Here is an 11,775-nt window from a genome sequence, read left to right on the forward strand (position 1 = left end):
GCCAAAAAAAGAACAACTGATAGAGGATGAGCAGAATGCTACTCAAAATCCCTCTGAGGATAGTAAGAGCCCAGAGAGGAATGATTCTGCCATTCAAACGCCAGAAAAGGGTGACAAACTGGCGTTAAACACCTAGTGGATGCCCAGTTCTGACGTTCAAACGCCAGAAAAGGGTGAAAAGTTGGCGTCAAACGCCAATTCCATGTTCAGTTATGGCATTCAAATGCTAGAACAGGGTAGGAATCTAGCGTTAAACGCCAATCCAACTCCTAATCCTGGCATTCAAACGCCAATGAGGGATCAGACACCTACAAGTGCTGATAATAACTTCCTCAAGAAGGCTTCTCAACCTGCCTCTGTAGGAAATAAATCTGCAGCAACTAAGGTTGAAGAATATAAAGCCAAATTGCCTTATCCTTAGAAACTCTACCAAGCGGAACAGGATAAATAATTTGCCCGCTTTGCAGACTATCTAAAGACTCTTGAAATAAAGATTCCTTTGTAGAGGCACTTGAGCAAATACCCTCTTATGCTAAGTTCATGAAAGAGATCATAAGCCATAAGAAGGATTGGAGAGAAACTGAAAAAATTTTCCTCACTGAAGAATGCAGTGCAGTCATTCTCAAAAGCTTACCAGAGAAGCTTAAGGATCCCGAAAGCTTTACGATACCGTGCACATTAGAGGGTACTTGTACCAAGGCAGCTGGTGCATGAAATTGTGATACACAATGGCGCCAACAACTTGTACGCACAATTGTAATCTCACTCTTTGTCACAACTTCGCACAACTAACCAGCAAGTGCACTGGGTCGTCCAAGTTATAAACCTTACGTGAGTAAAGGTCGATCCCATGGAAATTGTCGACTTGAAGCAAGCTATGGTCACCTTGTAAATCTCAGTCAGGCGGATTCAAATGGGTTATGGAGTTTTAATAATTAAAAAGATAAATAAAGCATAAAGTAAAGATAGAGATACTTATATAATTCATTAGTGGGAATTTTAGATAAGCGTATGGAGATGCTTCATCCTTCTTGAATCTCTGCTTTCCTACTGCATTCATCCAATCCTTCATACTCCTTTCCATGGCAAGCTGTATGTTGGGTTTCACTGGTGTCAATGGCTACCTCTCGTCCTCTCAGTGAAAAAGGTCCTCTACGGTTTCCCGCATGGCTAATCAGCTGTTGGTTCTTGATCATGTAGGAATAGGATTTACTATCCTTTTGTGTCTGTCACTACACCCTACAGTCGCGAGTTTGAAGCTCGTCACAGTCATCCCTTCCCAGATCCTACTCGGAATACCACAGATAAGGTTTAGACTTTCCGGATCTCAGGAATGGTCGCCAATAATTCTAGCTTATACCACGAAGACTCTGATCTCATGGAATGGAAGGCTCGGTTGTCAAGCGAGGCAACCATGCGTCGTAGACCAGGAATCCAAGAGATACACGCTCAATCTTATGTAGAACGGAAGTGGTTGTTAGGCACGCGTTCATAGGTGAGAATGATGATGAGTGTCACGGATCATCACATTCATCAGGTTGAAGTGCGAGTGAATATCTTAGAACAAAAATAAGCTGAATTGAATGGAAAATTGTAGTAATTGCATTAATACTCGAGGAACAGCAGAGCTCCACACCTTAATCTATGGTGTGTAGAAACTCCACCATTGAAAATACATAAGTGATGAAGGTAGGCATGGCCGTGAGGCCAGCCTCCATTGTCTAAGGAAAACGTTCCAAAGATGAAAATACAATAGTAAAAGGTCCTATTTATAATGAAACTAGCTACTAGGGTTTACAGAAATACGTAAATGTTGCAGAAATCCACTTCCGGGCCCACTTGGTGTGTGCTTGGGCTGAGCATTGAGCTTTACACGTGTAGAGGTCTTCCTTGGAGTTAAACGCCAGCTTTGGTGCCAGTTTGGGCGTTTAACTCCAGCTTTTATGCCAGTTCTAGCGTTTTGACTTTAGAATAGGGCAGAGAAGGGGCGTTTGAACGCCAGTTTTCGTCGTCAAAACTCGAGAAAAGTATGGACTATTATATATTGCTGGAAAGCCCTAAATGTATACTTTCAAACGCAGTTGAGAGAGCACCATTTGGAGTTCTGTAGCTAGAAAATCTCGAGAAAATCCACTTCGAGTACAGGAAGGTCAGAGTCCAATAGCATCTGCAGTCCTTTATCAGCCTCTGAATCAGATTTTTGCTCAGGTCCCTCAATTTCAGCCAGAAAATACCTGAAATCATAAAAAAACACACAAACTCATAGTAAAGTCTTGAAATATGAATTTTGCATAAAAACTAATAAAAACATCCCAAAAAGTTGCTAGACCCTACTAAAAACTACCTAAAAATAATGCCAAAAAGCGTATAAATTATCCGCTCATCACAATACCCAACTTAAATTATTGCTTGTTCCCAAGAAACTGAAAACAAAATAGGATAAAAAGGAGACTTTAGCAAAGCTGAGTCACAATCTGAAAATGTTCACCCAGTTATGTGTCTGTGGCATTTATGTATCCGGTGGTAATACTGGAAAACAAAGTGCTTAGGGCCACAGCCAAGACTCAAAAGTAACTGTGTTCAAGAATCAACATACTAAACTAGGAGAATCAATAACACTATCTGAATTCTGAGTTCCTATAGATGCCAATCTTTCTGAACTTCAAAGGATAAAGTGAGATACCAAAACTGTTCAGCAGCAAAAAGCTACTAGTCCCGCTCATCTAATTGGAGCTAAGTTCATTGGTATTTCAGAATTTATAGTATATTCTCTTCTTTTTATCCTATTTGATTTTTAGTTGCTTGGGGACAAGCAACAATTTAAGTTTGGTGTTGTGATGAGCGGATAGTTTATACGCTTTTTGGCATTGTTTTTCGGTAGTTTTTAGTATGTTTAGATTAGGTTTTAGTATATTTTTATTAGTTTTTAAGAAAAATTCACATTTCTGGACTTTAGTATGAGTTTGTGTGTTTTTTTGTGATTTCAGATATTTTCTAGCTGAAATTGAGGGACCTGAGCAAAAATCTGATTTAGAGGTTAAAGAAGGGCTGCAGATGCTGTTGGATTCTGACCTCCCTGCACTTGAAGTGGATTTTCTGGAGCTACAGAACGTAAATTGGCGCGCTCTCAATTGCGTTGGATAGTAGACATCCAGGGCTTTCCAGCAACATATAATAGTCCATACTTTTTGCGAGTTTTGATGATGTAAAATGGCGTCAAAACGCCAGCTCCCTGCCCTTTTCTGGCATTAAAACGCCAGAACTGGCATAAAAATTGGAGTTAAACGCCCAAACTAGCACCAAAGCTGGCGTTTAACTCCAGGAACAGCCTATGCACGTGAAAGCTTCAATACTCAGCCCCAGCACACACCAAGTGGGCCCCAAAAGTGGAATTATGCGTTATCTATCTCAGTTTACTCATTTGCTGTAAACCTAGGCTACTAGTTGAGTATAAAAACTACTTTTAGAGATTTATTTTGTACCTCGTGACATTTTACATCTGATTTTGTATCTTCTACGACATGAGTCTCTAAACCCCATGGTTGAGGGTAAGGAGCTCTGCTGTGTCTCGAATGATTAATGCAGTTACTTCTGTTTTTCATTCAATCACGCTTGTTTCTATTCTAAGACGTTCATTCGCACTTCAACATGATGAATGTGATGATCCGTGACACTCATCGCCATTCTCAACCTATGAACACGTGTCTGACAATGGTGCACAAAATTGTGATTATCAATGGCGCCATTAACATGGTACGCTCAATTGCAATCTCAACTCTTTATCAGAACTTCGCACAACTAACCAGCAAGTGCACTGGGTCGTCCAAGTAATAAACCTTACGCGAGTAAGGGTCGATCCCACGGAGATTGTTGGTATGAAGCAAGCTACGGTCACCTTGTAAATCTCAGTTAGGCAGATTCAAATGGTTATGAATGATATATGAATAAAGCATAAAGATAGAGATACTTATGTAATTCATTGGTGAGAATTTCAGATAAGCGTATGGAGATGCTTTGTCCCTTCCGTCTCTCTGCTTTTCCACTGTCTTCATCCAATCCTTCTTACTCCTTTCCATGGCAAGCTGTATGTTGGGCATCACCATTGTAAGTGGCTACAGTCCCGTCCTCTCAGTGAAAATGTTCAACGCGCCCTGTCACAGCACGGCTAATCATCTGTCGGTTCTCAATCAGGTTGGAATAGAATCCAGTGATTCTTTTGCGTCTGTCACTAACGCCCAGCCTTCAGGAGTTTGAAGCTCGTCACAGTCATTCAATCATTGAATCCTACTCAGAATACCACAGACAAGGTTTAGACCTTCCGGATTCTCTAGAATGCCGCCATCAATTCTAGCTTATACCACGAAGATTCCGATTAAGGAATCCAAGAGATAAACATTCAAGCCTTGTTTGCTTGTAGAACGGAAGTGGTTGTCAGGCACGCGTTCATAGGTGAGAATGATGATGAGCGTCACATAATCATCACATTCATCATGTTCTTGGGTGCGAATGAGTATCTTAGAATAAGAATAAGCTGAATTGAATAGAAGAACAATAGTAATTGCATTAATACTCGAGGTACAGCAGAGCTCCACACCTTAATCTATGGTGTGTAGAAACTCCACCGTTGAAAATACATAAGAACAAGGTCTAGGCATGGCCGAGAGGCCAGCCCCCAAAACGTGATCAAAAGATTCAAAGATCTAAAGATGATCAAAGATCCAAAGATCCAAAGATCCAAAGATCCAAAGATGAAAAATACAATAGCAAAAGGTCCTATTTGTAGAGAACTAGTAGCCTAAGGTTTACAAAGATGAGTAAATGACATAAAAATTCACCTCCGGGCCCACTTGGTGTGTTCCTGGGCTGAGCATTGAAGCATTTTTGTGTAGAGACTTCTCTTGGAGTTAAACGCTAGCTTTTGTGCCAGTTTGGGCATTTAACTCCCATTCTTGTGCCAGTTCCGGCGTTTAACGCCGGACAGTTTTGAGCTGATTTGGAACGCCAGTTTGGGCCATCAAATCTTGAGCAAAGTATAAACTATTATACATTGCTGGAAAGCCCAGGATGTCTACTTTCCAACGCAGTTTAGAGCGCGCCAATTGGGCTTCTGTAGCTCCAGAAAATCCACTTCGAGTGCAGGGAGGTCAGAATCCAACAGCATCTGCAGTCCTTTTCAGTCTCTGAATCAGATTTTTGCTCAGGTCCCTCAATTTCAGCCAGAAAAAACCTAAAATTACAGAAAAATACACAAACTCATAGTAAAGTCCAGAAAAGTGAATTTTAACTAAAAACTAATAAAAATATACTAAAAACTAACTAAAACATACTAAAAACATACTAAAAACAATGTCAAAAAGCGTATAAATTATCCGCTCATTCAAAATTCATGCAATTCTTCTCTTTTTCAATTAAGAACATTTTTCATTCAAGAAAGGTGATGGATTCATAGGACATTCATAACTTTAAGGAATAGACACTAAGACACTAATGATCATGAGACACAAACATAGATAAACATAAGCATGAAAATTCGAAAAACAGGAAAATAAAGAACAAGAAAATTAAAGAACGGGTCCACCTTAGTGATGGCGGCTTGTTCTTCCTCTTGAAGATCTTATGGAGTGCTTGAACTCCTCAATGTCTCTTCCTTGCCTTTGTTGTTCCTCTCTCATGATTCTTTGATCTTCTCTTATTTCATGGAGGAGGATGGAATGTTCTTGGTGGTCCACCCTTAGTTGTCCCATGTTGGAACTCAATTCTCCTAGGGAGGTGTTGATTTGCTCCCAATAGTTTTGTGGAGGAAAGTGCATCCCTTGAGGCATTTCAGGGATTTCATAATGAGTAGGATCTCTTGTTTGCTCCATCCTTTTCTTAGTGATGGGCTTGTCCTCATCAATGAGGATGTCTCCCTCTATGTCAATTCCAACTGAATAACATAGGTGACAAATGAGATGAGGAAAGGCTAACCTTGCCAAGGTAGAGGACTTGTCCGCCACCTTATAAAGTTCTTGGGCTATAACCTCATGAACTTCTACTTCCTCTCCAATCATGATGCTATGAATCATGATGACCCGGTCTATAGTAACTTCGGACCGGTTGTTAGTGGGAATGATTGAGTGTTGGATAAACTCCAACCATCCCCTAGCCACGGGCTTGAGGTCATGCCTTCTCAGTTGAACCAGCTTCCTTCTTGAATCTCTCTTCCATTGAGCGCCCTCTTCACAAATGTCTATGAGGAGTTGGTCCAACCTTTGATCAAAGTTGACCCTTCTAGTGTAGGGGTGTTCATCTCCTTGCATCATGGGCAACTTGAATGCCAACCTTACATTTTTCGGACTAAAATCTAAGCATTTTCCCCGAACCATTGTAAGCCAATTCTTTGGGTTCGGGTTCATACTTTGATCATGGTTCTTGGTGATCCATGCATTGGCATAGAACTCTTGAACCATTAAGATTCCGATTTGTTGAATGGGGTTGGTAAGAACTTCCCAACCTCTTCTTCGGATCTCATGTCGGATCTCCGGATATTCACTCTTTTTGAGTTTGAAAGGGACCTCGGGGATCACCTTCTTCATGGCTACAACTTCATAGAAGTGGTCTTGATGCACCCTTGAGATAAATCTCTCCATCTCCCATTACTCGGAGGTGGAAGCTTTTGCCTTCCCTTTCCTCTTTCTAGAGGTTTCTCCGGCCTTGGATGCCATAAATGGTTATGGAAAAACAAAAAGCAATGCTTTTACCACACCAAACTTAAAAGTTTGCTCATCCTCAAGCAAAAGAAGAAAGAAGAGAGTAGAAGAAGAAGAAATAGAGGAGATGGAGATGGCTTTGTGGTTCGGCCAAGGCGGAGAAGTAGTGTGTAGGTTGTGTGAAAATGAAGGAGTGAAGATAGGTTTATATAGGAATGGAGAGAGGGGTATGGTTCAGTTATGAATGGGTGGGTTTGGGAGGGAAAGTAGTTTGAATTTGAGTGGTGAGGTAGGTGAGGTTTTATGAAGGATGGATGTGAGTGGTGAAGAGAATAGTGGGATTTGATAGGTGAGGGATTTTTGGGGAAGAGTGGTTGAGGTGATTGGTGAATGGGTAAAGAAGAAGAGAGAGGGTAGTTGGGTAGATGGGGATCCAGTGGGGTCCACAGATCCTAAGGTGTCAAGGAAAATTCATCCCTGCACCAAGTGGCGAGCAAAAATGCTCTTTATGCCAATTCTGGCGTTAAACGCCGGGATGGTACCCATTTCTGGCATTTAACGCCAGCTTCTTGCCCTTTCTTGGCATTTAACGCCAGTCTGGTGCCCCTTTCTGGTGTTAAACGCCCAAAATGGTGCCAGACTGGGCGTTAAACGCCCATTTGCTGCCCTTACTGGCGTTTAAACGCTAGCAAGATCTTCCTCCAGGGTGTGCTGTTTTTCTTTCTATTTTTCATTCTGTTTTTGCTTTTTCAATTGATTTTGTGACTTCCCATGATCATCAACCTACAGAAAACATAAAATAACAAAGGAAAATAGATTAAATATAACATTGGGTTGCCGCCCAACAAGCGCTTCTTTAATGTCAGTAGCTTGACAGTGGGCTCTCACTGAGCCTCACAGATGCTCAGAGCAATATTGGAACCTCCCAACACCAAACTTAGAGTTTGAATGTGAGGGTTCAACACCAAACTTAGAAGTTGGTTGTGGCCTCCCAACACCAAACTTAGAGTTTGACTGTGGGGGCTCTATTTGACTCTGTTTTGAGAGAAGCTCTTCATGCATCCTCTCCATTGTTACAGATGGATATCCTTGAGCCTTAAACACAAAGGATTCTTCATTCACTTGAATGATCAATTCTCCTCTGTCAACATCAATCACAGCCTTTGCTGTGGCTAGGAAGGGTCTGCCAAGGATGATGGATTCATCCATGCACTTCCCAGTCTCTAGGACTATGAAATCAGCAGGGATGTAATGGTCTTCAATCTCTACCAGAACATCCTCTACAAGCCCATAAGCTTATTTTCTTGAATTGTCTGCCATCTCTAGTGAGATTCTTGCAGCTTGCACCTCAAAGATCTCTAGCTTCTCTATTACAGAGAGAGGCATGAGGTTTATACTTGACCCTAAGTCACACAGAGCTTTCTCAAAGGTCATGGTGCCTATGGTACAAGGTATTAAAAACTTCCCAGGATCCTGTCTCTTTTGAGGTAATCTCTGCCTAGTCAAGTCATCTAGTTCTTTGGTGAGCAAAGGAGGTTTGTTCTCCCAAGTCTCATTACCAAATAACTTGTCATTTAGCTTCATGATTGCTCCAAGGTACTTAGCAACTTGCTCCTCAGTGACATATTCATCCTCTTCAGAGGAAGAATACTCATCAGATCTCATGAATGGCAGAAGTAAATCCAATGAAATATCTATGGTTTCAGTGTGAGCCTCAGATTCCCATGGTTCCTCATTAGGGAATTCATTGGAGGCCAGTGGACGTCCATTCAGGTCTTCCTCAGTGGCGCTCACTGCCTCTTCCTCCTCTCCAAATTCGGCCATGTTGATGGCCTTGCACTCTCCCTTTAGATTTTCTTCTGTATTGCTTGGAAAAGTACTAAGAGGGAGTTCAGTAATTTTCTTGCTCAGCTGTCCCACTTGTGCCTCCAAATTCTTAATGGAGGACCTTGTTTCAGTCATGAAACTTTGAGTGGTTTTGATCAGATCAGAGACCATGGTTGCTAAGTCAGAGTGGCTCTACTTAGAATTCTCTTTCTGTTGCTGAGAAGATGATGGAAAAGGCTTGCCATTGCTAAACCTGTTTCTTCCACCATTATTGTTGTTGAAACCTTGTTGAGGTTTCTGTTGATCCTTCCATGAGAGATTTGGATGATTTCTCCATGAAGGATTATAGGTGTTTCCATAGGGTTCTCCTATGTAATTCACCTCTTCCATTGAAGGGTTCTCAGGATCATAAGCTTCTTCTTCAGATGAAGCGTCCTTAGTACTGCCTAGTGCAGCTTGCATTCCAGATAGACTTTGAGAAATCATATTGACTTGCTGAGTCAATATTTTGTTCTGAGCCAATATGGTATTCAGAGTATCAATCTCAAGAACTCCTTTCTTCTGATTCGTCCCATTGTTCACAGGATTCCTTTCAGAAGTGTACATGAATTGGTTATTTGCAACCATTTTAATGAGTTCTTGAGATTCTGTAGGCATCTTCTTCAGATGAAGAGATCCTCCAGCAGAGCTGTCCAGTGACATCTTGGACAGTTCAGACAAACCATCATAGAAGATACCTATGATGCTCCATTCAGAGAGCATATCAGAGGGACACTTTCTGATCAATTATTTGTATCTTTCCCAAGCTTCATAGAGGGATTCACCTTCCTTCTGTCTGAAGGTTTGGACTTCCACTCTAAGCTTACTCAATTTTTGAGGTGGAAAGAACTTTGCCAAGAAGGCATTGACTAGCTTTTCCCAAGAGTTCAGGCTTTCTTTAGGTTGTGAGTCCAACCATATCCTAGCTCTGTCTCTTACAGCAAAAGGGAATAGCATAAGTCTGTAGACTTCAGAGTCAACCCCATTAGTCTTGACAGTGTCACAAATTTGCAAGAATTCAGCTAAAAACTGATGAGGATCTTCCAATGGAAGTCCATGGAACTTGCAATTCTGTTGCATTAGAGAAACTAATTGAGGCTTAAGCTCAAAGTTGTTTGCTCCAATGGCAAGGATAGAGATGCTTCTCCCATAGAAGTCGGGAGTAGGTGCAGTAAAGTCACCCAGCACCTTCCTTGCATTGTTGGCATTGTTGTTGTTTTCGACTGCCATGGGTTCTTCTTCTTTGAAGATTTCTGTTAGGTTCTCTACAGAGATTTGTGCCTTAGCTTCTCTTAGCTTTCGCTTCAAGGTCCTTTCAGGTTCAGGGTCAGCCTCAATAAGAATGCTTTTGTCTTTGCTCCTGCTCATATGAAAGAGAAGAGAACAAGAAAATATGGAATCCTCTATATCACAGTATAGAGATTCCTTGAGGTGTCAGAGGAAAAGAAAAATAGAAGGAGGGGGTAGAAGAATTTGAACTTATCAAAAGAGATGGAGTTCGAATTGTTCATTGAGGAGGAGTGTTAGTCCATAAATAGAAGGACGTGAGAAGAGGGGAAGAAATTTTCGAAAATTAAGTAAAAGATTTTAAAAACATTTTGAAAAAAATACTAATTGATTTTCAAAAACTAATAGTGGAAAAGAAATCAAGTGTTTTTTTTTTGAAAAAGATTTTGAAATTAGAAATCAAAAAGATATGATTGAAAACTATTTTAAAAAAGATGTGATTAAGAAAATATGATTGAAAAGATGTGGTTTTAAAAAGATGTGATTGAGAAGATATGATTTGAAAAACAATTTAAAAAGATTTGATTTTGAAAATTAATGACTTGGCTAACAAGAAAAGATATGATTCAAACATTAAACCTTTCTCAACAGAAAAGGCAACATACTTGAAATGTTGAATCAAATCATTAATTGTTAGCAAGTATTTTTGAAAAAGAAAGAAATTGATTTTGAAAATATATGATTAAAAAGATTTGATTTGAAAAAGATTTGATTTTGAAAAATTTTGAAAACTTGAAAAAATTTGAGTTAAAAACAAAATCTTCCATCTTGTGCCATCCTGGCGTTAAACGCCCAGAATGGTATCCATTCTGGCGTTTAACGCCCAAAGCTCTACCCTTTTGGGTGTTAAACGCCCAGCCAGGCACCCTGGCTGGCGTTTAAACGCCAATTTGCCTTCCTCACTGGGCGTTTTGAATGCCCAGCTTTTTCTGTGTAATTCCTCTGCTGTATGTTCTGAATCTTTAATTCTCTGTATTATTGACTTGAAAAGACACAAATTAAAATATTTTTGGATTTTTAATAATGAGGAATAATCACAATGCAACTAAAATCAAATAACAATGCATGCAAGACACCAAACTTAGAAGTTTGTATACTATTGACACTAACAAAATGAGAATGCATATGAGAAACAACAAAACACTCAGGACAAGAGAATTTAAAGATCAGAACAAGGAAATCATCAAGAACAACTTGAAGATCAATTAGGACACATGAATGAATTCGAAAAAATGCAAGAAGAACAAAAACATGCAATTGACACCAAACTTAAAATGAGACACTAGACTCAAACAAGAAACATAAAATATTTTTGGTTTTAAGATTTTGTAATTTTTTGTGCTTTTTCGAAAATTAAGTGGAAAAGAACATAAAGGTATCAAAATTCTTAATGAGAATTCCAGGAATTATGCAATGTTAGTCTAAAGCTTCAGTCTAAAGAGATTAGACATGGCTAGCCAAGCTTCAGCAGGACATTGCATTCAAGAGCTAAATTGATGAGAATCAATCAGCTTTGGTGATGATAAGAACATCACCTTGAAACACTAGAATTCATTCTTAAGAATTCTGAAGAAAAATACCTAATCTAAGCAACAAGATGAACCGTCAGTTGTCCAAACTCAAATAATCCCCGGCAACGGCGGCAAAAACTTGGTGCACGAAATTGTGATCATCAATGGCACCATTAACATGGTACGCTCAATTGCAATCTCAACTCTTTATCAAAACTTCGCACAACTAACCAGCAAGTGCACTGGGTCATCCAAGTAATAAACCTTACGCGAGTAAGGGTCGATCCCATAGAGATTGTTGGTATGAAGCAAGCTATGGTCACCTTGTAAATCTCAGTCAGGCAGATTCAAATGGTTATGAATGATATATGAATAAAGCATAAAGATAGTGATACATATGTAATTCATTGGTGAGAATTTCA

General features: G+C 40.0%; 1 non-coding gene across 1 annotated transcript; it reads left to right on the forward strand.

Annotated features, from left to right (window-relative positions):
* The first annotated feature begins 9,272 nt into the window (after nt 1–9,272).
* On the forward strand, nt 9,273–9,380 carry LOC130954139 (small nucleolar RNA R71). Its single transcript, XR_009076193.1, has one exon. It is a non-coding gene; the product is annotated as a small nucleolar RNA R71 (small nucleolar RNA).
* The last annotated feature ends 2,395 nt before the right edge of the window (nt 9,381–11,775 follow it).

Source organism: Arachis stenosperma, chromosome 1 (genome assembly GCF_014773155.1).
Source record: "Arachis stenosperma cultivar V10309 chromosome 1, arast.V10309.gnm1.PFL2, whole genome shotgun sequence".
Taxonomy (NCBI): Eukaryota; Viridiplantae; Streptophyta; class Magnoliopsida; order Fabales; family Fabaceae; genus Arachis; species Arachis stenosperma.